General features: G+C 44.9%; 1 long non-coding RNA gene across 1 annotated transcript in view; it reads right to left on the bottom strand.

Annotated features, from left to right (window-relative positions):
• The window catches only part of LOC146398268 (uncharacterized), a 139038-nt gene that overhangs the window by 5929 nt on the left and 108083 nt on the right, over nt 1-25026 (bottom strand). Inside the window, exons 4-6 of the long non-coding RNA XR_014821464.1 lie at nt 16353-16616; nt 8294-8439; nt 2706-2755 (exon numbers count right to left, since the gene is read on the bottom strand). This is a non-coding gene — a long non-coding RNA (uncharacterized LOC146398268). The remainder of the gene's footprint in view (nt 1-2705; nt 2756-8293; nt 8440-16352; nt 16617-25026) is intronic.

Raw genomic sequence — 25026 nt, forward strand, 5'->3', positions numbered from 1 at the left:
AATAATAATAAAAAACCTTGACCTTGTCTTCACAATGCATTCATCCTAAAAGATACTACATGAATAGAAACTTGTTTTTTTAAGGCTTAATTTTCTAAAGCAGCAAAAAGCCTTTTGTGAGCAACTTGCAGAAGGAACCAATTAGGCTTAGAGATTTCCAGAAGAGGATTCTCATTTGGGTTTTTATGGAGGATGACAGGTGAACCTACCTGACCAAGTGTTCTTGATAAATTATAGCGGAGATGCCAAAAGGTGTTCTGGAAAGTCAATTAAGGTGTATACGTACTTGGCTCTGTGTGTTGTATAGATTGGTAAGGCCCTTCCTTCTAGGATGGCACCCAGGAGTGTGCTCAATTACAGTGATGAGAATGCTTTGGAAGATGTAATTAACAGGAGCATTGAGATTTATCTCCAGACAGACTTTGAATTAATGAACGATCACGGTGTGATGCCTATGGTCCTGGGCGAAGTGTGGTTTCAACTTTACAAGGCTTCTCATCTTTGTTCTTGTTTTAAAATCATAATGTAAAATTCTTTCCCCCTACAAACACTGTTCTTAGGGCAATTCTCTGAGTATCTGTGGCCGCATTGACAATGCTCTTGTCAGTTAATACTTATTTCCCATTCTTTTCCTCTTTATCCTTCTGGAAAAATGAAATAACCTCTGCAGAGCAGATCAGGGAACTTCCCACAATACTGAATTAAGAAGAACTGTCAAGTGCTTAAGTTACTTGTTTTTGTCTTCCTCAAAAAAAAAAAAAAAAAAAAAATCACAAAATGCTGGACCCCTGGCTCAGTGAGATCATGTATTAATTTCCAATCACTGCTATAATAAACTGTCACAAATTTAGTGATTTAAAATGACACAAATTTACTATCTTGTAATTCTGGAGGTCCAAAGTCTGAAATCAGTTTCACTGGGATTTAGCCAAGTGTCAGGACCATTCCTTCTGGAAGTTTCAGGGAGGAATCCATGTCCTTGCTTTTTTCAGCTTTTCCCGGATGCCTACATTCTTTGCCTCCTGGCCTCTTTCACACATCACTTTAACGTCTTGTTTGTGTGGTCACAACCTCCACCACCGACTCCAGACCCTCCTGCTTCCTTCTTAAGAGGACTCTTAGGATTACATTGGGCCCAACTAGATAATCTGGGAGAGTTTGTCCATTTCAAAATCTCTAATGTAATCACATCTTCAAGGTCCCTTTTACCCTGTAAAGTAACATTCACAGGTTCTGGGGATTAGGACGTGGACATATATGGCTGGGACAAGAAAGAGTTCTTATGTTTCCTTGGTCAGTGGGGGCTTATGTAAGATCACATGGAGAGGTAAGTGAGAGAATTGGAAATCAAGAAAAACTTGTATTTGGGATACAACATAGATACCTGGTTATCTTGCTGGCCTCTTAGCAACAGGTGTCTTTTGCTTGAAACACTAGACTTTTTTTGTGTGTCTTTTGTCTTCTTAGGCTGCTCCTGTGGCATATGCAGGTTCCCAGGCTAGGGGGTCTAATCGGAGTATAGCCGCTGGCCTACGCCAGAGCCACAGCAGCGGCGGGATCCAAGCCGTGTCTGTGACCTACACCACAGCTCACGGCAACACAGTATCCTTAACCCACTGAGCAAGGCCAGGGATTGAACCCACAACCTCTTGGTTCCTAGTCGGATTCGGTTCTGCTGCGGCATGACGGGGAACTCCCTGAAACGCTAGACTTTCACCTGTATCATGAACTGTCTCTACTTCCTCTTTTTTTCTAATCACCTCACTCTCTCCCTCAGACCACAGCGTCAGCCAGACACCATGCTGCGGAAGGTCCTCCTTTTCTGTGTATCAATACATCTCATTGGCTGCTGTCTGGCCTATAGAAGACAGCTTTTGAATCAGGCGCCAATCCTTGGTCCAATCAGCTTTGGCCAGGGAAATGGGGCCACAGGACCCAAAACACAGCCGCCAGCGGATAGGAACCACATTTTTCTCTGAAAGGGGCCAAGAGGTGCCAAGCTTTCACAGATTGTTAGGTTTCTCTCCAAAAACGATGTCAGGGACCTCAGAGATTAGGCAATAACTTTTTGCCTCCTGTTTTGAAAAGCTGATGTGTTTATAAGTGCTTGTTGCAAACGGGTTTTAGTTCCATTTACAGAGCATTCCTAAGAGAAAAGAAATTTTAAAATGTTCAAAAGTAAATGAAGAAGGTGTTTTCCAGGAAGTTACAGGCTTGTCATGGTGGCCTTGGGTCTAATTGTTGTCAGGGATATGCAAATCACTAAAAGGACGTCTTCAGGGTCAAAGGCCTTTATGGTGCTTCAATTTGTATAAAGCAACACATTGGAATTTCCAGGCCTTGAGCCATCCTTGAAAAATAGTTTTTATACATCTGAGTTTAATTCAGAAACTATTTGATAAACATTTACTCTCTTTCACTGAGAGAAGAGATCTAGGAAAGGAGAGAAGTCAAATGTAATGTCACACAGACACAAACTGACTTCTCTTTAATGGGAGGCAGAGAGCCTGGTACACTTATATTCTTGGATTATGTCAGATAATCATAGGTTCAACCACTGGATTAGTCATATCATGAATTTCATAATCACTCTGTAATTGACAGAGACCTTTAAACAGCCCTTTCTTCCTGGAAGCCAGTTTATTGCTGGAATTAAATGAACTGTCACTCCGGGGAAAATGGAACCGACTTTTCACTTGGCTCACCTTGGCTGTGAGCAGGAGCTTTCCAGGAGTTAGTGCTCTTCCTCGCCAAGCTGTCCAAATGGAAACAAGCAGATTGTCCTTAAGGATGCACAGATTCTCTAAGTGGGAGCCCAGAGCAAAGGTAAAGGAGAAAGTATTTAATGCACAGACTGTTAGAAGTAGTAATTAACCGACTGTGCCTCTGTGTGTCTCCAATAAACACCAGTAGTTAATCGAGACTCCCTGCAGCCCAGGCACATCTACTCTGGCCTGGACTCTGAAGCCAGAAGGACGATTCAAGTCCCAGCTTGGCCACTTGCCAGCCAAATGACCTTTGACAGGTGGGCCCAACAGGGTGCATGTTCCACAGACTCTCGTGGTGGTTAAGAGCAGGTAAAATGCACATCACAGTCTCTGTGAGTATAAGTCCTCCAGAAGCCTTATTTGCTTTAGTTATCTGTCATCCACTCTCACCTCTCCAGATCTCCGAATCCTGTCTAGAGTAATGTCACACTCCTCAAATCACCAAACGATTTCTCCCTTTTTCTCTCCTTTTTGGGCCACACCTACGGCATATGGATGTTCCCGGGCCAGGAACTGAATCTGAGCTGCAGCTTCGACCTATGCCATAGCCGAGGCAACACTGGATCCTTAACCCACTGAATGAGGCCAGGGATGGAACCCCCATTCTTTGGGATCCTAGTCAGGTTTCTTATTGCTGAGCCACAACGGGAACTCCATCACAGAATATTCTTGTTCAAAGTGCACTATGGAAAACAGTATGGAGGTACCTCAGAAAACTAAATATCAAACTACCATATGACCCAGAAATCCCACTCTTGGGCCTATATCCAGACAAAACTTTCCTTGAAAAAGACACATGCGCCTGTATGTTCATTGCAGCACTATTCACAATAGCCAAGACATGGAAAAACCTAAATGTCCATTGACAGATGAGTGGATTAAGAAGATGTGGTATATATACACAATGGAATACTATTCAGCCATAAAAAGAAAAAAAATAATGCTATTTGCAGCAACATGGATGGAACTAGAGACTCTCATACTAAGTATCGTAAGTCAGACAGAGAAAGACAAGTACCATGTGACATCACTTATATCTGGAATCTAATATATGGCACAAATAAACCTTTCCACAGAAAAGAAACTCAGGGACTTGGAGAACAGACTTGTGGCTGCCAAGGGGGAGAGGGAGGGAGTGGGTGGATTGGGAATCTGGGGTTAATAGATGCAAACCATTGCCTTTGGAATGGATAAGCAATGAGGTCCTGCTGTATAGCACTGGGAACTATACCTAGTCCCTTATGATGAGCATGATGGAAGATGATGTGAGAAAAAAGAATGTATATGTGCATGGTGACTGGGTCCCTTTACTGTACAATAGAAAATTGACAGAACACTGTAAACCAACTACAATAGAAAAAATAAAAATCATATATATATATATATATATATATATATATATATATATATAAATTGCTTTTTGGGTGTTGTTGTTGTTGTTGTTTTGGCTGTACCTGTGGCATATGGAAATTTCCAGGCCAGGGATCAAATCCACATCATAGCCACAGCAGTGACAATGCCAGATCCTTAACCCACTGAGCTACCAGGGAACTCCCCCAGCTAGTGTTAATTAACCTTAATTAACCATGACAAAATTCCTACAACATAATAAGGGCTTAATTTGTTCATTTTTATTAACATTATTAGTTATTCAATCAGCTTATATTTATTGAAGATTATAGGTATTATCCCATATGTTCCCCACGGTCCCTTAGGAGGTGGGTACCTAGGCCCTTGCTCCCTCCCATGTAGGACCTTTATCTGTGTACTTCTTTCTGCCTCGTCTGCTCCTTCCTCCCTTCTTCACTTCAAGCACTACTCATCCTTAAGATCATAAACCGAATGGGATCTTACCCATGAAAACCTCCCCCAGCCACCTAGGCTTGGTTAGTGCCCCCTGGCACATGACCTCCTAGATCCCTACATTTTCCTACAGTGCACTTATCACAATTTGCCACTGCATGACCGTGTACGTAATTCTTCGGTGAATCACTCCCTTCCCCACCACAGAGGAAGCACCAAGGGAGCGGGGGTTGTCCTCCTTCATTCACTGTTGCCTTCCCTGTGACTCGCCCAGTGGCTGGGACACAGGACGTGGTCAAAAGTATGTAGGTTGTGCACGTATCTACATAGAGTAGGCCTCTTGGTAGGGTCAAATATCAGCAGTGGATCGGGGTTTCCATCATCGCAGGTTTAGAAATCTAATTTTTCACAGAAGCCAAGAATCTGGGAAGTGAGTCACAATAACCACACTTACAGGATATCTACTTCCTGGCCTTAAAGTCCTGGGAAAGTCATCTAGTTAATATTCAGAAGCGCATTTGAAAGGGGATGGTTTTGAGAGGAATGTGCTGCTTCTAGGCTGGAGAATTCACTTTGCTCTCCTAAAGCATGTCTGTTTTTTTTTTCAAACACAGTTCTTTTTTTTCCCATTAGCTACCACTGAAGCCGTCCTTAGTGAAGACCATGGCTTATAAATAGGAGCTCAATAAATACTTGAACAACTCTCATGAATCTTATTGGTTAAATAACTGACAAATGTACACACGCCTCTCTATTTCTAGACTGCATGCAGATAATTACCTTTTGTTATGACATTATCTGCCCCTCTATCTCTACAATGGAAGATTGGGAAGAACCAGTGTCTATGAGCCAGACTCAATAATAAAATTTCTAGGAGTTCCTGCTGTGGCTCAGTGTGTTAAAAACCTGACTAGCATCCATGAGGATGTGGGTTCAATCTCTGGCCTCAATCAGTGGGTTAAAAGATCCTGTGAAAGCTGCAGTGTAGGTTGCAGACACTGCTTGGATCTGGCATTGCTGTGGCTGTGATGTAGGTTGGCAGCTACAGTTCAGATTTAACCCCTGGCCTGGGAACTTTCTTATGCCTCAGGTGTGGCCCTAAAAATAAAATAGGAGTTCCCTTTGTGGCTCAGCTGGTTAAGAACATGATTGGTATCCATGAGGATGTGGGTTGGATCCTGGCCTCACTCAGTGAGTTAAGGATCCAGTGTTGCCGTGAGCTGTGGTGTAGGTTGCAGGTGCAGCTCAGATCTGGTGTTGCTGTGGCTGTGGCGTAGGCTGGTAGCTGTAGCTCTGATTCAACCCCTAGCCCGGGAACCTCCATATGCTAAAGTTGCAGCCCTAAAAATACAAAAAAAAAAAAAAATCCCCACCCCACAAAAATATATATGCCTCAATGTTCTTTGCAGCACTATTTGCAATAGCCAAGATATGGAAGCAACATAAATTCCATCAACATAGGAATGGATTAAGAAGATGTGGTACATACATACAATGGAATATTACTTAACCATAAAAAAGAACAAAATAATGCCATTTGCAGCAACATGGATGGACCTAGGGATTATTATTCCAAGTAAAGTAAGTCAGACAAAGACAAAAATCATATGACATCACTTACATGTGGAATATAAAAAAATAGGATGCAGATGAACTTATTTACAAAACAGAAATGGACTCAAGGATTTTAAAATCAAACTTATGGTTACCAAAGGGGAAACGTGGTGGAGAAGGATAGATTAGGAGGTTGGGGTTAACATACACACACTACTATGTATTCAGTAGATAAGCAACCAGGATCTATTGCACAGCATGGTGAAGTCTATTCAATATTGTATGGGAAAACAACCTGAAAAAGAATGGATATATGTATATGTATAACTGATTCACTTTGCTGAACACCTGAAATTAACACAACATTGTAAGTTAAGTATACTCCAATACTTTTTTTTTTTTTCAAAGAGCCCATTCATGAAACTGCCCAGGCTTCATGTTTTGCTTTGTTTTGTTTTTTTGTCTTTTTTTTTTTTTGGTATTTCTTGGGCTGCTCCCGAGGCATATGGAGATTCCCAAGCCAGGGGTCTAATTGGAGCCATAGCCACCAGCCTACACCAGAGCCACAGCAACACAGGATCCGAACCGCATCTGCAACCTACACCACAGTTCACTGCAATGCCGGATCCTTAACCCACTGAGCAAGGGCAGGGACCGAACCCACAACCTCATTGTTCCTAGTCGGATTCGTTAACCACTGCACCACGACGGGCGCTCCAGGCTTCATGTTTAAAAGGACTGTTCTGGAGTTCCCACTGTGGCTCAATGGTAAAGAACCCAGCTAACATCCATAAGGACTTGGGTTTGATCTCTGGCCTTTTTCAGCAAGTTAAGGATCCAGTGTTGCCATGAGCTGTGATGTAGGTCGCAGATGCAGCTCAGATCCCACATGGCTGTGGCTGTGGCGTAGGCAGATACAGCTACAGCTCCAGTTAAATGGATCCCTAGCCTAGGAACTTCAATATGCCTCAGGTGTGGCCCTTAAAAACAAAACAAACAAACAAAAAGACTGTTCCTACCTGAGTGTGTGTGTATGTGTGTCCCCAGATCTGGTGGATAAGAATTGTCTTTTGATCACTGTTAAGTAAACTACCATCATAACATAGCACAGCATGGATACTTCCCGCCTCTCTGAAATCTCAGTGCACCTGGCCTTCCTGCTGCTCACCTGCCACATCTGTGTTTATCTTCCCCCTTGATCATGGGAAGGCACAAAGGGGTGATGTCAGTGCAGCTGGACCAGCTGTGTCTGGGAAGAGTGGTAGCTCCATGTTTTGAGCCAAATGGAAGCTGTGGTGGTCTGGGGGTTGGGGACAAGAGAGCACCCTTTGGGAGTTCCCATCATGGCGCAGTGGAAACTAATCTGACTAGGAACCATGAGGTTGTGGGTTCGATTCCTGGACTCACTCAGTGGGTTAAGGATCGGGCATTGCCATGATCTGTGGTGTAGGTTGCAGACAAGGCTCGGATCCTGTGTTGCTGTGGGTGTGGTGTAGGCCAGCAGCTGCAATTCTGATTCGATTCCTGAACTGGGAAACTTCATGTGCTGTGGGTGCAGCCCTAAAAAGCAAAAAAAAAAAAAAAAAAAAAGGAAGAGAGAGAGAGAGAGCATGCTTTGGCTGCCACAGGCTTCTCAGTATTAATCTGGAAAAAGAAGTAGGGGCCAACTAGCAGCCCTACATGATAAAAAATACACCATCCCATTCCCAAAGCCTGCTCCCAACATCCTCATTGGACTGACTCTCTTTCTTTTTTTAATAAAATCTTTTGAGGCCTCAGAAAAACTTGAAAATGGCTATAATAAGACACCTACATTACAGCCGTCCCGACTCTCTGAAATATACAACCAGGCAGAAAAGACACTCAAGGTCAGAAGAAACCACAGATTTGGCAACACCATCTTGGGTCCACCTGCCCTGAGAGTGGCTCCTTAAAGTGACACGAGCATTTTTCGGAAACGCTTGCCTGTAGCTTCTGAGCACGTTGTCATGGAACCTCTTCTGCAGAATCACACGCTTGTGAATGCTACCCAAGAACTGTTCAGCGTGGCTATCCAAATCTAATGTCTATTGAGTCTACCAAGAACCAGATTTAAGAAGACTATTCATAAGCATTTTTGCATGTCTTTGTGTCAGTAGTTTTCAAAGGCGAGCATATGTCAGAATTACCTTGTGTACTTCTTCAAACAGATTGCAGGACTGCAGCCCGCACTTTCAGATTTGGCAGGTCCGAGGCAGGAACCCAGGAGTTGTCACCAGATCCCAGGGATGCTGCTGCTGCTGTTCAGAGGCCCACTTGTGACAGCCCCTGCCTTCTGTAATAACACAGATCACACTTTCCTCTATTTTCTGGGTCTGATGTGAGGCTCACCTGTTTAGCATTGGATACCCCCGGAAAATAGCAAGAGAAGCAAGACAACAGAGGAGTGGGTGAAATGACAGTTCTTAATTTGGAATGTATCCAATGAAATTCTGGATTTCAAGCTAAGGTGAAACTTTATGGAGCCATTACCCCCAATTCCTAGAGGTCTGGAGAAAGGACAGGCAGCAGTTAAGGTGGAAGAGGAGACACTGAAATGAGTTGGGTGAGTTTCAAGGCAAATGAGGTGCCTCTGTGGCCCTCCCCAGCATGGGGCAATCAGCCTTCTCCAGAGACTCTTCAGTCTTTTATATTATAAAAGTTTGGCTTGTGCAGGATTTTATAAAAACCTCTTATCATGAAATTGTCAAACATTTTGGAAACTTGGAGTAATAGTACAGTGAACACCCATATAGCCACCACTAAAATCAAACCAGGTTAACATCCTATTTGTTATATATATGTTGCACTTTTTTGGCTGAGCCCATAACATGTGGAAATTCCTGGGCCAGGGATTGAACCTGTGCCACAGCAGCAACCCAAGCTGCTACATTGACAACACCATATCCTTAACCCACTGCGCCACAAGGAAACTCCTAAAAGATGTACTTTTTGCTGAGCGATCTTCAAAATATAGCATAGCTACAATGCCATTATCATGTAAAAACAGCAATATTCCCAATAGTATACATTCCTTCCTTTCTTTCTTCCTTCCTCCCTCCCTCCCTCTCTCTCGCTCTCTCTTTCTTTCTTTCTTGATTATTCCCCCAAAAGGGTTATTTATAGATGCTGGGTTTTCTGAGCCAGTATCCATTCCAAGGGCACATGTGCTCTTAGCAGGGCAGGGGCAAGGGTGAGGCGAGTGAAAGTGGCTCTGGAAAGCTTAGTACTCAAAGGAAATCATATTTCAATGCAATATTTAAAAAAATCAAATTGGCATACTGCAGACCAAAGGACAGCTGTCTGTTTTTGTAAATAAAGTTTTTGTTGTTGTCACTATTGTTGTCCAAGGTTTACTGAAAATATTAGAGCACAGCAGAAAGATTCAAACGGCCATGTGGTGGTGTGAAATTCATCCCAAATGTGGGCTGAGTAACCTGCAGGTTGGACAGACTGCAAGAGCCCAAGAGTCTCAGCCTTTCCTAGTGTCTGGATCGACATCAGTGCTTTCCTGCTCCAGGCTGAGACCTCAGGAAAGTAATGACCTCTTCTTTTTTTTTGCTTTTTAGGGCTGTACTCACAGCATATGGAGGTTCCCAGGCTAGGGGTCTAATTGGAGCTACAGCTGCTGGCCTACACCACAACCACAGCCACAGCCATGCCAGATCCGAGCCACGTCTGCGACCTACACCACAGCTCATGGCAACGCAGGATCTTTAACCCACTGAGCAAGGCTAGGGATCGAACCCGCAACCTCATGGTTCCTAGTCGGATTTGTTTCCGCTGCACCATGATGGGAACTCCTGTAATGATCTCTCCTTGCTCTCTCCTCCTGCTGCTGGCTGGAGACACCACTCACAGGACCTCTGCATCCCCTTCTATCAGATGCATGACATTGCCTGCTGTCTCCCTGCAGAGCTTTGCTGGGAATAACGGCGATCTTCTTGCACACATGTCTGTTGGTGTAGAACTGGTTGCCCAGGTGTGCATAGGACTTCTCAGTGATGATCCGGGGCTGTGTTCTTCACGGTTTTTGAGTGAATGCAGTCCAGGCTGACAGTCCCTGGTAAAAGAGCCGTAAATAAAATATGGGGAGGACGAGATTAGGGTGAGATGAATGAGACAGCGCTGTACAAATGCAGGATCTTTATTTGGACTTCTGCTATTTTGCTCATCATGGCCTTAATTTTGGTTTGTAAAAATATTCCATTAAAGGAGTTCCCGTTGTGGCATAATGGAAATAAATCCAACTAGGAACCATGAGGTTGCAGGTTCGATCCCTGGCCTCGCTCATTGGATTAAGAATCTGGCATTGCCCTGAGCTGTGTGTAGGTCACAGACTCGGCTCGGATCCTGCATTGATATGACTGTGGTGTAGGCTGGCAGCTGTAGCTCCGATTGAACCAGTCTGGGAACCTCCATGTGCCTCAGGTGTGGCCCTAAAAAGACCAAAAAAAAAAAAAAAAAAAAAAAATTCCATTAAGGAGTTCCCGTCGTGGCTCAGTGGATTAAGAACCCGATATAGTGTTGGCAGGGATGGGTTCAATCCCTAGCCTCGCTCAATGGTTTAAGGATCCATCATTAGCACAAACTGTGGTGTAGGTCTCAGAGGTCGCTCTGAGCCCGTGTTGCTGTGGCTGTGGTGTAGGCTGGCAGCTGCAGCTCTGATTCGACCCTTGCCCTAGGAACTTCCATATGCTGAGGTGCAGTCATAAGAAGAAAAAGAAATCCATTAAAACGTGATTTCTCAGAGTTCCTGTTGTGGTGCAAAAAAAAAAAAAAAAAAAAAAATGAATCCGACTAGGAGCCATGAGGTTGTGGATTCAATCCCTGGCCTTGCTCAGTGGGTTAAGAATCTGGCGTTGCTGTGGCTGTGGCGTAGGCTGGAGGCAACGGCTCTGATTAGGCCCCTAGCCTGAGAACCTCCATATGCCACGAGTGTGGCCCTAAAAGGACAAAAAACAACAAAACAAAACAAAACAAAAACATGATTTCTCTTGGTGGCTGAGTCATTTGGCATCTTTTTTTTTTTTTTTTTTTCATTTTTTTGCCTTTTCTAGGGCTGCTCCTGCAGCATATAGAGGTTCCCAGCCTAGAGATCGAATCAGAGCTGTAGCCACCGGCCTACGCCAGAGCCACAGCAACTCGGGATCCAAGCCGAGTCTGCAACCTACAGAGGACAAAGCCAGCTGCAGACAAAACTCTCTGCAGAGAAAATAAAAAGCCCTGATCGAAGGGAGAAACATTCCAATATTAGCCATGGCCATGTAGGATACAGAAGAAACAACACACGACACAAACCAGAACAGGGAAAGACAAGACGTTTTCCTCACTTACCCCGACTGAGAATTTTCCCGATCTCCAGCTGAGAAAAGACTAGAAATTGAGATCAGAAAAGGGCCCTGTCATGACTCCTTTTAGCGCCTAATTCTTCTGTTTTCTGCTCTTCTGCATGGTCAAACATCTACAACCTTGGCTTTTCTGAAGAGGTCACGCCAGCTGTCTTCTAGAATGCCTCAGGTTCTGGATTTGTTGGCTTCTTTCCCTGTGGTGTCACAGAGCTTGTTCCTCTGTCTCTTGCATCCCCCTAAGTGGACCTAAAGGCTTAACTAGATTCAGGTTAACTGTTTGGGGAAAGATTACCTCAGACGTGAAGCAGTGTCTGTCGTACTGCATCACCTCAGCCTCAGGGGGCGCAGGATGTCTGGCTGCTCCTTGTTTGGGTTTGTTTGTTTGTTTGTTTGTTTTTTGAATTTTTAGGGGTGCACCTGTGGCATGTGGAAGTTCCCAGGCTAGGGATGGAATGGGAGCTGCAGCTGCTGGCCTACACCACAGCCACAGCCACAGCCATGTCAGATTCTTCACCCACTGAGCGAGGCCAGGGATCGAACTTTCGGCCTCCTGGATACTAGTCAGGTTCCTTACCGCCGAGCCATGATGGGAATTTCTATTACAGTATTTATTTATTTACTTATTTATTTTTAGGGCCACACCCACCGTGCATGGAGGTTCCCAGGCTAGGGGTCAAATTGGAACTATAGCTACCAGCCTATGCCGCAGCCACAGCAATGTGGGATCAGAGCCATGTCTGCGACCTACACCACACTGAGCCAGGCCATGGATGCTAGTCAGATTGGTTTCCACTGAGCCATGATGGGAACTCCTACAGTATTTTTACATATTCTTACTGACCCCATATCTTTCCAACAAATGTCCTGTTCCCCACCCCGGCCTTAAGTTAGTCAGAGTCAGATACAGTGAAGAATTCTACTTGATATAGGAAATTATTTTTACAAAAAGAGCCCTAGGGGGGCAAGCCAATTCCAGAGAAAGGTTTAACAATGCATTTTACTCTCCCCCAGCACCAGACTGTGGCATAGAAAGAAAAGGCCCTGTGGTGGAATCATGGCTAAAAACGGTCTCTCTGCCTGAGAAGGATCCCTAAGCTTTAGAATGATAACACCAGTTCTAGAAAGATCTGTGGGGGAAAAAAGTAGAGAGAGACCTCACCACATAAATGTCCCCAGGTACTTTAGGAACCATCCAAGATGTTCCCTGCTTTCTTCTGGATGCCTTTTGAGGGCTGATGACAGGATAGACGCATGTGGGTTGTGGCTTCAGAGAGGTTTGCTAAGAATCGTGACTGCCTCTGAGACATACAACATTGAGTAAATAGCTCAACATCTCAGAACCTCAGTTTGCGCATTAGCGCAGTGGAGGGTGATGATAACGCCTGCCTCGTGGCGGGAATCATGTTTTCAGAGTGCCCAACATCCTGCAGGGTTCACCCCAGAGATGCGCCCAGTTCCTGGGACTGCTTGTTGCCACTGGAATTCCTTCTAGAAAGGAGCTGAAGGGGCTTGATTATTTATTGACCTGATTTGTTTATCAGGTTATATTTGGTGCCAAGTATAAGAAGCTGGTTGACCATTTGTAGGACACTGAGAAGTTTGAAGACCTGAGAGTATTTGCATCCTATGAACCTGAGAGTCTGTGTGGCCAACGGCTTGGAGGGGACCTAGGCACATCCATGTCACCTCCTGCAGAGAGCTCCACTGCTCTGTGAGAAGGAAGGATTGGGTCTCCATACCACACACAAAGTTCCAGGAGCTCCTCCAAGCTGCTAGTAGCCAGTTCCGGAAGCAGTCACAGGGGGTGCAAAGGAGCTGCCCATCTTCAAGTTCTTTTAGCCCCGACACAGCTGTGATGCAGAACCAGTTACCAAATCTGGGTTGTTTTCTCATAAAGGAGCCTCTTTCTGCCTGGATATCTTTCCCATGCCTGGTACATCTATTAAGAGCACTGCACTGGAATTGTGCAGTATACAACTTGTACAACTATACACAGCAGCCCTGGGTGAAAGAATGAGCTCCAGAATCAGAGAAATCTAAATCAAAAATCTCATTATACCGGAGTTCCCGTCGTGGCGCAGTGGTTAACGAATCCGACTAGGAACCATGAGGTTGCAGGTTCGGTCCCTGCCCTTGCTCAGTGGGTTGACGATCCGGCGTTGCCGTGAGCTGTGGTGTAGGCCGCAGACGCGGCTCGGATCCCGCGTTGCTGTGGCTCTGGCGTAGGCCGGTGGCTACAGCTCCAATTCAACCCCTAGCCTGGGAACCTCCATATGCCGCGGGAGCGGCCCAAGCAATAGCAACAACAACAATAATGCCGCGGGAGCGGCCCAAGAAATAGTAACAACAACAACAAAAGACAAAAAAAAAAAAAAAAAAAAAAAAAAAAATCTCATTATACCCACTTATTCTCTGTAAAACTGAGCAAATTGACTTTCTGAAAACTCACTTTCCTCATTCATAAAGCTGGAATAATTATAGTAGCAACTGCTCAGTGGTGTTGTGAGGACTAACAAGAAATAACATATATGTAAAGATTTTAACACAGGGCCTGGCACAGAGCAGATGCTTCATAAAAGCTATAATAGTAATGATTATCTTCCATGGTATTTAGCTCTACCTTTAAGATCAGCCTATACGTCTCCTCTCCTTGAAGACTTTTCTAATTCATCCCAATCCGGGTTAAATGCCTCTTTTATGCGCTCCCATCTCCTCTGTGTTGCCTCTTATCTGCTGAGATTCCTCCCAGAACTGCAACCTTTTGACACCAGGTGTCTTTCCCATTAGATCGCCAGCACCTCAAACAATGGCATATAGTAGTTACTCAATAAATACTAGTTGAATGAATGAATGACTGAGCACTGCTTGTGATGGGGCCAAAGGGGAAGCTTGCTCGTCTTATTTTCCGTTAGAAGCCAGTGGTTGGGGAAAGAGGCAGAGGAACGGAGAAGGAGAACGTGGACTGAACACTTGCCAAAGGCAGGTCAGCCCCTTCCTGTGGTCGTTTTTGGGGTAGAAGAAAAACTGAGTGAAACCTTGTTCCAAGCTGGGCCTAAGAAGATCAACAAGCCAAGCGTTCCACCTAGACAATGGCCCGATTCTCCCTGTCCGGGGAAGGTGGGAAGCGTGGGGAACCAGGCAAACATCCCCTTCCAATTTCCTTCCGGCTGCGCTCTGCTCCTATAAAGCTTCACAGCCCCCCGCCCCCCGGGGCCTTGCCCTCATGGAAGGCATCTCCAAATCCGAGACAGCCTCTTATCCGGTGAGATCTTTGAAGGCTGGCTGGAGCTGCAGTGAGTCTGAATCACCCCTAACCACAATGGCCTTAGAATGACAGAGGGTTTCTGTTTCCAGGGCGTGTTCCCAAGTGAGTTTTTGTGGCCCAGTCCGCTTCCACGTGGCCCCTGCCAACTGGGAGCCAAGATTAGCAGTTTGTGTAGATCAAATTATCGAATTTCAAAATACCCATGAAAGAGTGTAAAAACAAAACAACAGCAGAAGCACAGAGCTGAGGGAGACGTGGTTTAACAGAAGCACGTGTGAAAAGCGACTTCGCACTCCAGACGCCTATAGGCCCAGCGTGAGTCAGCTGGAGGATGTGGGTGCCAAGAAAACCTCAGGCAGGCCTGGACCCAGTGGAACTTCCAGAAAAAGAAAGGGCATGGCTGACTCTACCCCATGCTGGTCAGACCACCCTGGAGGAGGTTTGGCTCTGTCTGGATGCCCCATGGTGTGGAGGGAAAGGGTGTGTCCTGAGGGGAATTACTAAGACTGGGGGGTGGGGTGGGACTCAAGACTGTGCCAAAGACGGAGGTGAGCACCCAGGAGGAGAAGGGGCTTAGGTGGAAGGGGGAGGGGAGGGGGGGCTGCTGTCTGCACCTTCTGCGTGGAAGCCCTTCTCCTTACGTCTGCCTGGTGAACTCCTACTCATCCCTTAGGCCTCTGCTCCCACCGCTTCCTCTGAGAAGCTTGCCCTCAGCTGTCTGAGTCAAAGCAGTCATGCCTCCGTGGGCACCCCCTCCTCCTGCATCTGGGAGCCAGGTCCCTCCATGACAGCGCCTCTCACCTGCAGGGACACTGGCTGAGCAGAGTCCCTGCCCTACTTATCTCTGCAACCCTAGTGCCTGGCACAGTGACTGTTCTTCAGCAAAGGTCTGATGAATTAAATCGTTGGCAAGAATGTACATAGCAACAAGGATGGAACTAGAGATTATCACGCTAAGTGAAGTAAGCCAGACAATGACAAATATCATAGGATATTGCTTAGATGTGGAATCTAAAAAAAAAAAAAAAAAAAAAAAGATACAAATGAATTCATACACAAAACAGAAGTGGCCCCACAGACTTTGAAAACGAATTTATGGTTACCAAAGGGAAAAGGAGAGGAGGGATAAATTAGGAGTTTGGGATTAACAGATACACACTCCTGTCTATAAAATAGCTCACCAACAAGGACCTACTGGGAACTATACTCAATATTTTGTAATAACCTGTAAGGGGAAAGAATCTGAAAATGAATATATATGTACAACGGAATCACTTTGCCGTGCACTCAAAACTAACATAACATTGTAAACCGACTATACTTCAATAAAAATAAATAAATGGAGAAAAAAACGGTTGGCATGAAAATAGTCACTGAACATTTTGACTATGAGGAAGAAAGATTATATTCTATGTGGCTTGAAAAAAACGGAAGTGGAAGGGAGGGTGGAGATTATGAGAAGGTGGATTTCAGCAAAATTAGGAAGTGCTTTATAATAATAATGACGATAGATTTATTGGGCATTTTGTTCATCTATTGCTGCATACGAGTTACTGCAAAACGTGGCAGCCTAAAACAATAAACAGTTATTACCTCATGCAGTTGCTGGGAGGCAGGAGCTTAGGAGAGGCGGGCAAGAGTGGGTCTGGCTTGGGATCTCCCATGAGGTTGGAGTCAAGATCCCAGCCAGGGCTGCAGTCCTCTGAGGACTTAACTGGAGCTGGAGGATCTGCTTCAAGATGGCCCTGCACACAGCTGCTGGCCGGAGGCCTCAGTTCCCCTACTGTGGGCCTCTCCGTGGACTCTCTGAATTTTGACCTCATGATGTAGCAGCTGGCTTCCACCACAGCAAGGGATCTGCGAAAGACAGCAAGGAGGAAGCTGCGAAATGTCGTTTCTGACCTGCCTCGGAAGTCCCGGCCTGTCGTTTCTGTAGTCCTAGCTGTGGGAAAAGACCGCATGTAGGCATGAGAATCCTTGGGTTCATCTTGAAGGCTGGCTACCAGGCTGAGCACTAGCCATGTACCAGGCATTGCGCTAAGACTTTTTTTTTTTTTTTTCTTCTTCTTTTTAGGGCCACACCTGCAGCATATGGACGTTCCTAGGCTAGGGGTCAGAGCTGCAGCTGCCGCCCTACGCCACAGCCATAGCAACTCAAGATCTGAGCTGCATCTGCAACCTCTGCCACAGCTTGCAGTAATGCTGGATCCTTAACCCAGTGATCAAGGCCAGAGGCTGAACCTGCATCCTCATGGATACTAGTTGGGTTCTTAACCCACTGAGCCACAACAGGACCTCCTAGGCTAAGTATTTCACATTTGTTGTCTCCTGTAACCCTCAAAACCACCTTCAAAGAATGGCTTTTAAAACAATCTCCATTTTTTTAAATTTATTTTTTTTAATTTGGGCTTTCAAATTATTTTTATCTTCATCACAGAAAAATACATGTACAGATTATATGGATAGATAGGTAGATGATAGACACCTAGATAGTAAATTGTATAAGGAATTTCCTATGCATTTTAAAATGTATTGTAATTCCCATCATGGGGCAGGGGAAACGAATCCGACTAGGAACCATGAGGTTGTGGGTTCGATCCCTGGCCTTGCTCAGTGGGTTAATGATCCAGCGTTGACGTGAGCTGTGGTGTAGGTTGCAGATGTGGCTCGGATCTGGTGTGGCTGGGGCTGGGGCATAGGCCGGCAGCTGTAGCTCCGATTAGACCCCTAGCCTGGAAACCTTTGTATGCCCCAGGTGCAGCCCTAAAAAGCATAAATAAATAAACAAATAAATAAAAATAAATTTTTGCATAGACCAAGACAAAATCCAAAGAAAACAAATGGCTTCGTGGGGCAAATGCTCTGGTGGTCAGGTCATATGAACATGGATTTCAGCATGACTGACACCACAACCGAGGAAAATAAATCCCCCTCACTGGGGAGGGGGGCTGCTGGGAGGGAGGGAATTAGGGGGAGTACATCTGTACAATGTAGCACTATGAGTGTGTGTGTGTGTGTGTGTAAATATGGCAAAAGTGGATGGTGAACTGTAATCTCATCGAAAAAAAAACCACCCCGGAGATCTGTCTTGGTGCAGCGGAAATGAATCTAACTAGGAACCATGAGGTTGTGGGTTCAAACCCTGGCCTCACTCAGCGGGTTAAGCACCTGGCATTGCTGTGAGCTGTGGTGTAGGTCACAGACATGGCTTGGATCTGGCGTTGCTGTGGCTCTGGGGTAGGCCAGAGGCTACAGCTTTGATTGGACCCCTAGTCTGGGGACATTCATATGCTGCGGGTGTGGCCCTTAAAATACGAAAAACACACACACACACAAAAACCCAAAGTGAAAAACAACAACAACAAAACCCCCATGACCTAGAGGGTTAAGGCTCCTGCTTTCTCACCTCTGTGGCTCTGGTTGCTACTGCGTGGCGCAGGTTCAACCCTCAGCCCAGGAATAACTTCTACATGCTGCTCGTGTGGCCAAAAAGTAAAAAATAAAGATGAACGGGGTGGGGGGCGGGGCGGGGGAGGAGGAGAGGAGGAGAAAACCTGAAATAAACGTTGCATTTCTCGGAGTTCCCGTTGTGGCACAGCAGAAATGAATCCGACTAGGAACCACGAGGTTGAGGGTTTGCTCCCTGGCCTCACTCAGTGGGTTAAGGATCTGCTATGCCTGTGGTGTAGGCTGTCAGGTACCGCTCTAATTCGTCCCCTAGCCTGGGAACCTCCACGTGCTGTGGGTGCGGCCCTAAAAAAAAAAAAAAAAGAAGGCAAGAAAAAAGAGAAAGGAAGAAGAAAAGAAAACCACCTTGGGAATTCCCGTCGTGGTGCAGTGGTTAACGAATCCGACTAGGAACCATGAGGTTGCGGGTTCGGTCCCTGCGCTTGCTCAGTGGGTTAACGATCCGGCGTTGCCGTGAGCTGTGGTGTAGCTTGCAGACGCGGCTTGGATCCCGCGTTGCTGTGGCTCTGGCGTAGGCCGGTGGCTACAGCTCCGATTCAACCCCTAGCCTGGGAACCTCCATATGCCGAGGGAGCGGCCCAAGAAATAGCAAAAAGACAAAAAAAAAAAAAAAAAAAAAAAAAAAGAAAAGAAAACCACCTTGGAGTTCCCGCTGTGCGTAAGTCACAGCTATGCCTCAGGTTCCATCCCTGGCACAGGAATGGCAGTGCAGCAGGAAAAAAGGAAAAAAGAAATCCATCTTGTTGCCTTGGGAGGGGAGATGCAGTTGCCCGCTGACATTTAACAACTCTGTCAAACTTGCAAAACCACAATACACCTGGTACACTAATCACTGAAGACAAAAATCAATCAATCAATCAAATTTATCTAGCCAAAGTCTGGATGTCTATGTATATTTTGCAGTTAGATCTGGTGCTGTCTTTTCTTTCCTTTTTTTTTTTTCTGGTTGCCCCCACAGCATGTATAAGTTCCTAGGCCGAGAATAGAACCCATGCTGCAGTAACAACCCAAGCTACTGCAGTGACAACACTGGATCTTTTTTGTTTTTTTTTGTCTTTTTGCCTTTTCTTGGGCCACTCCCGCAGCACGTGGAGGTTCCCAGGCTAGGGGTCTAATCAGAGCTGTAGCCGCTGGCCTACACCAACGGCCACAGTAACACAAGATTTGAGTCACGTCTTCAACCTGCACCACAGCTCATGGCAACGACGGATCCTTAACCCACTGAGCAAGGCCAGGGATCAAACCCACAACCTTACGGTTCCTAGTCAGATTTGTTAACCACTGAGCCACGACAGGAACTCCAACACTGGATCTTTAACCCACTGTGCCACAAGGGAACTCCTGATGGCATATTCTCAAATTCCCATTTTATAGCTATGGAAACTGAAGCACAGAGATATTACTTTATCCATGATTACATACCTGGGAGGTCCCTGAGCTTTGGTTTGAATCTAATAACCCAAAGTCATTACATTTGGGGCAGTATTCCACTGCAGTATGGTGCCTCTTGGATATCTACTAGTCAGGGTGCTGGAGTAGGGATGCTCCCTCCTGGCTGCCCATAAACTCGGCTGGAAAGCCTTTACAAACTCCTGATGCTGGAGCCCAAACCGCCAGCTATTCTGACCTAAATGGTCTGGGGTTTGATTCTACCATTTAGGGCTGAGAAACTGCCAGCCCTGGTTAGTGGTCAGATCATACCTTCCTGGAGGTTCCTTCCAGACATTACATGTTATCCCCTCGGTGAAATGAAACATGTTTTTATTATCAAGCAGGTAGAGACTCAAATATCATGTATAGATGAGTTCCTAATTGTTACCTCAGGCTGCATGGAAGTAACATCTGAGTCATAACTTGAAAGACAAGTCGATGTTGTCGAGGCTGAGAAGGAGGTATACTCCAGCTAGAAGGAAATACTTAGGAGACACCTAAATGCCAGGGTAGAGGTAATGAGAAGATTTTTACCGAAGTTCTCCCTCAGACTCTCTGCCAGCCTAATTTCTTGCTTCCCTTATCCATGTCCCCAGCTCCTTTCGCTGTCCACTTTGGTCAGAGACATCTTTCTTGATGCAAATACCAAATATAAGCAGAAAAGGACCCTAGGGGAAAGATTTGCTGGAATGATAAATCCCTGTGGAGGAAGGAGAAAATTTCTTTCTTTCTTTTTTTTTGGCCACGCCTATGGCATGTGGAAGTTCCCAGGCCAGGGATCAAATGTGCACCGCAGCAGAGACCTGAGCCACAGTAGTGACAAGGTTAAAATCCTTAATATCTAGGCCACAAGGGAACTCCAAGAATTTCTTTTAAATTATTTCTTGGGTATTGTGCTCTGTTTCTTGAACATGACATTGCCCCTAAGGTGAAGCAGAAGACCATACTTTCAGTAGGTTATTATAGGCTTTGGAAGACTAGTTGAGGCTTCTGTGTGGCTTTCCTGTCAAATCACATCACATCTGCCTACCCTTCTCACCAGTGTAAGTACACAACTGCCAATAACACTTAATCCCAGAGACAGAACGGTATAACATTCATTTATCCAGCAAATGCCGACTGAGGGCCTGGGCTGGGCTGGCATTAAGTATAAGGCCATGAACAAAACAAGATCTTGTTTTCACGGCGCTCTCCAGAAAGAAAAGCAGATAATCTCTAATGGGACAAGAAGTGAGGAGATGTCAGAATCCTCAGTAGAAGGCAAGAGGACAACAGAGGAAGCTCCTGTTGTGGCTCACTGGGTTACCAACCCGACGAATATCCATGAGGACATGGGTTTGATCCCTGGCCTCACTCAGTGGGTTAAAGATCCAGCATTGCCATGAGCTGTGACCAAGAAAAGTGGTAAAAGAAACAGAATAGGAGTTCCCGTCGTGGCGCAGTGGTTAACGAATCCGACTAGGAACCATGAGGTTGCAGGTTCGGTCCCTGCCCTTGCTCAGTGGGTTAACGATCCGGCGTTGCTGTGAGCTGTGGTGTAGGTTGCAGACACGGCTCGGATCCCGCGTTGCTGTGGCTCTGGCGTAGGCCGGTGGCTACAGCTCTGATTCAACCCCTAGCCTGGGAACCTCCATATGCCGCGGAAGCGGCCCAAGAGATAGCAACAACAACAAAAAGACAAAAAGACAAAAAGACAAAAAAAAAAAAAAAGAAACAGAATAAACGTAAATATCATATGAACATGAACCTGCACCCAACAATAGAGCTTCAAACAGTAGCTAGGAAATCTTTACCTAATGGAAGATCACAAATATTTTCTCCTATTTTATTTTTCTAGAAATGTTAGCATTTTCGATTTTACCTTAGGTATACATTTGAGTTAATTTTTATAATATGTGGTGAGTTAGGAATCAAAATTCATTTTTTGGCCTGTGTATATCTAATTGTTCTAACACCATTTTGCTGAAAAGACTGTCGTTTTTCCACTGAGTTTCTTTGCGCTTTTATAAAAAAAATCGGTTGTTCATGTAGGTACAGGTCTGTTTCTGGACTCAATTCTGTACCGTTGATCTATTTGTCTCATATTAATGTTCTCCTAGAGAAAAGGAGATTCTAGAAAAAGAAAAGCAAATTAAACCCAAAGCACTTAGAAGAAAGGAGATAAAAAAGGCTAGAGTGGGAAAAGTCAATAAACTAGAAAAAAGAAAGAATAGAAAAACTCAAACAAAAGCTGATACTTTGAGAAGATCAATTAAAAAAAAAAAAAAACCTCTAGCCACACAAATAAGCAAAAAAAGAATACAGAAGTGAGCAATGTCAGGGAGGGGAGAGATTCTGTAGATATAAGGAGATACTAAGGGAATTCTCTGAAAAGTTTATGCAGTGAATTTGACAATGTAGATGAAATGGGCAACTTTCTTGAAAGACACAAACAACCAAAGCTCACTCAAAAAGAAATAGGAGTTCCTGTTGCGGTTCAGTGGTTAATGGACCGGACTAGTATCCATAAGGTTGCAGTTTTCGATCACTGACCTCGCTCAGTGGGTTAAGGATCCAGCTTTGCTGTGAGCTGTGGCGTAGGCTGGCAGCAACAGCTCCGATTTGACCCCTAGCCTGGGAACCTCCATATGCTGCAGGTGTGGCCCTAAAACAAACAAACAAAAAAGAAAGAAATAGATATGATGTTGTCGCTGTAGAGGCTTGGGTCACAGCGGTTATGTGGATTCAATCCCTGGCCTGCGAATTTCTACATGCCTTGGATGAGGCCAAAAAAAAAAAAGAAAGAAGAAAGAAATAGATAACCTGAATAACCTTATATCTATTACAGAAATAAAGTCTGAAGGGAAAAATTATCCTACACAGAAAATTTCAGGCCCAGGTAACCTTGGTGAATTTGCTCATGTTTAAAGAAGGTATAATATAGGAGTTCTCATTGTGGTGCAGTGGAAACAAGCCTGACTAGGAATCATGAGGTTGTGGGTTCGATCCCTGGCCTCACTCAATGGGTTAAGAATCCGGTGCTGCCATGAGCTGTGGTGTAGGTCGCAGACGCAGCTCAGATCCTATGTGGCTGTAGTTGTGGTGTAGGCTGGCAACAGTCTCTGATTAGGGGTCTCTGATTAGATCCCTAGCCTGGGGACCTCCATATGCTGTGGGTGCAGCCCTAAAAAAAAAAAAAAAAAAAAAAAAAAAAAAAAGAAGAGAGAGAAGGTATAATACCAATACCAATTCTTGACAAACTCTTCCAGAAAATTGAAAATTGAAAAGGAGTGAGCATTCCCCAACTCATTCCATGAAGACTAAATTCCCTGATACTAAATTCAAACACTCCAAGAAAAATAGGAACAACAAAACACACAGACCTATATCCCTCATGACAAATAACTCCTGTTAATAAAATTTTAGCAACATGTTCACAAATAAGATGATTTAGCAATTCTAAGATGTCAGCTCTCTCCCAAATGAATTTATAAATTTATACAATTCCATTAAAAATTCCAACAGGATTTATTTTTTCTTTTCTTTTTCTTTTCTTTTTTTTTTTTTTGGCTTTTTAGGGCTGTACCCATGGCACATGGAGATTCCCAGGCTAGGGGTCCAATTGGAGCTATAGCTGCTGGCCTATGCCACAGCCACAGAAACGCAGGATCCAAGCCGCATCTGCAACCTACACCACAGCTTATGGCAACTCTAGACCCTTAACCCACTGAGTGAGGCCAGGGATCAAATCCACAACCTCATGGTTCTTAGTCCGATTCGTTTCCGCTGAGCCACGACGGGAACTCCCCTATCAGGATTTTTTAAGTAAAATTTTTTGAAGTGAAACGTATACAGAAAACCACACCAATCATAAACATATAACACAATGAATTTTTGCAAAGTGAATAACTCTATGTAACCATGACACAGAAGAAAAACTAAAGCATTGGAGTTACCGTTGTGGCTCAGTGGATTAAGAACCTGAATAGTATCCATTAGGATGTGGATTTAATCCCTGGCCTTGCTCAGTGGGTTAAGAATTCTGTGCTGCCGAGAGCTGCAGTGTAGGTTGCAAAGGCAGCTCAGATCTCTAGGTGCTGTGGCTGTGGCGTAGGCTGGCAGCTGTAGCTGCAGCTCCAATTCGACCCTAGCCTAGGAACTTCCAGATGCAGCAAGTGCAGCCCTAAAAGGAAAAAGAAAAAAGGAAAAAAACTAAAGCATTACCAGCATGTCAGAAGAACCACTGGTCCCCCATGACCCTGTAACTAAAGAAGAGCTTTGGGAGTTCCCGTTGTAGAGCAGTGGAAATGAATCCGACTAGGAACCATGAGGTTTTGGGTTTGATCCCTGGCCTCGCTCAGTGGGTTAAGAATCCAGCGTTGCCATGAGCTGTGGTGTAGGTCGCAGACGAGGCTTGGATCTGGTGTTGCTGTGACTGTGGCGTAGGCTGGCGGCTGCAGCTCCGATTCATCCCCTGGCCTGGGAACCTCCATATGACACGAGTGCGGCCCCCCAAAAAAAGCCCCCCCCCAAAATTAATTAATTAAAAAAAAAAGAAGAGCTTTGCCTGTTTTCAACTTTGTATAAATGGAAGGGATGGAGTATAAAAGGTAAAATATAATTGAATAAAATAAGAGCAGTTCCTTGACGACTGTGGTGGTGGTGCTGATGAACCATGAATTAAGGAGTATGATTAACTCAAGTCTTTCCACCTAAGTTCTCCAAAACCCCACAAAACAAGCTTCTAGAGAACAAAGACTTTTGGCGAGCCAGCTTACCAAGTCCAGACATGTCTGAATTCCCATGGTGGACACAGTTCAGGCTACAACTGCTTCCATCTCCCCACCTCACCAGCTCCAAAGAGAGCCCAGTCCCTTTGGGGACTGAAAATACCTTTGACTGGGTGTTCGACTCTCAGTTTTTGCAGCTGGGCTCTTCTCCTTACCTCTCAAGTTTCCTCGTCCCCTAAATGGGTTTACTTGTCCCCATCTATCTCACAAGGATTTGAAGACACTGCTCAAAAACACGGTGAGGTATGTGAAAGCAACTTGTATCCTTAAAAGAAGAGCCATCGTAAGGATAATTCTAAAGGAAAACTTTTCCAAGTGATTCTAGCCTAGATTTTTTTTAAAACGATCTTTAAATTACTTCATTATTTTTAATGGGAAATATTTTTCTAGACGTAAGAAGTATTTTGGTTTGTGGGGAAAGAGGCGCCCCACGTTGTACTCTTTAAGTGCCCTGGTTTGCGTATATTATTTATGTGTTAAACTTCAGATTCCGTGTAATAAACTATCTGTGGCACAGCGCTATTGATTTTCCTGCATTAGCCGCTGAATTAAATGTGCATTACTCCGGGGTTGGTCACCATGAGGGAAGCTTAAAAAGT

Source organism: Sus scrofa, chromosome 12 (genome assembly GCF_054392235.1).
Source record: "Sus scrofa isolate SSC_HxYL_T2T_F1_AM1 chromosome 12, Sscrofa_HxYL_maternal_Yorkshire_Landrace_v2.0, whole genome shotgun sequence".
Lineage (NCBI taxonomy): Eukaryota > Metazoa > Chordata > Mammalia > Artiodactyla > Suidae > Sus > Sus scrofa.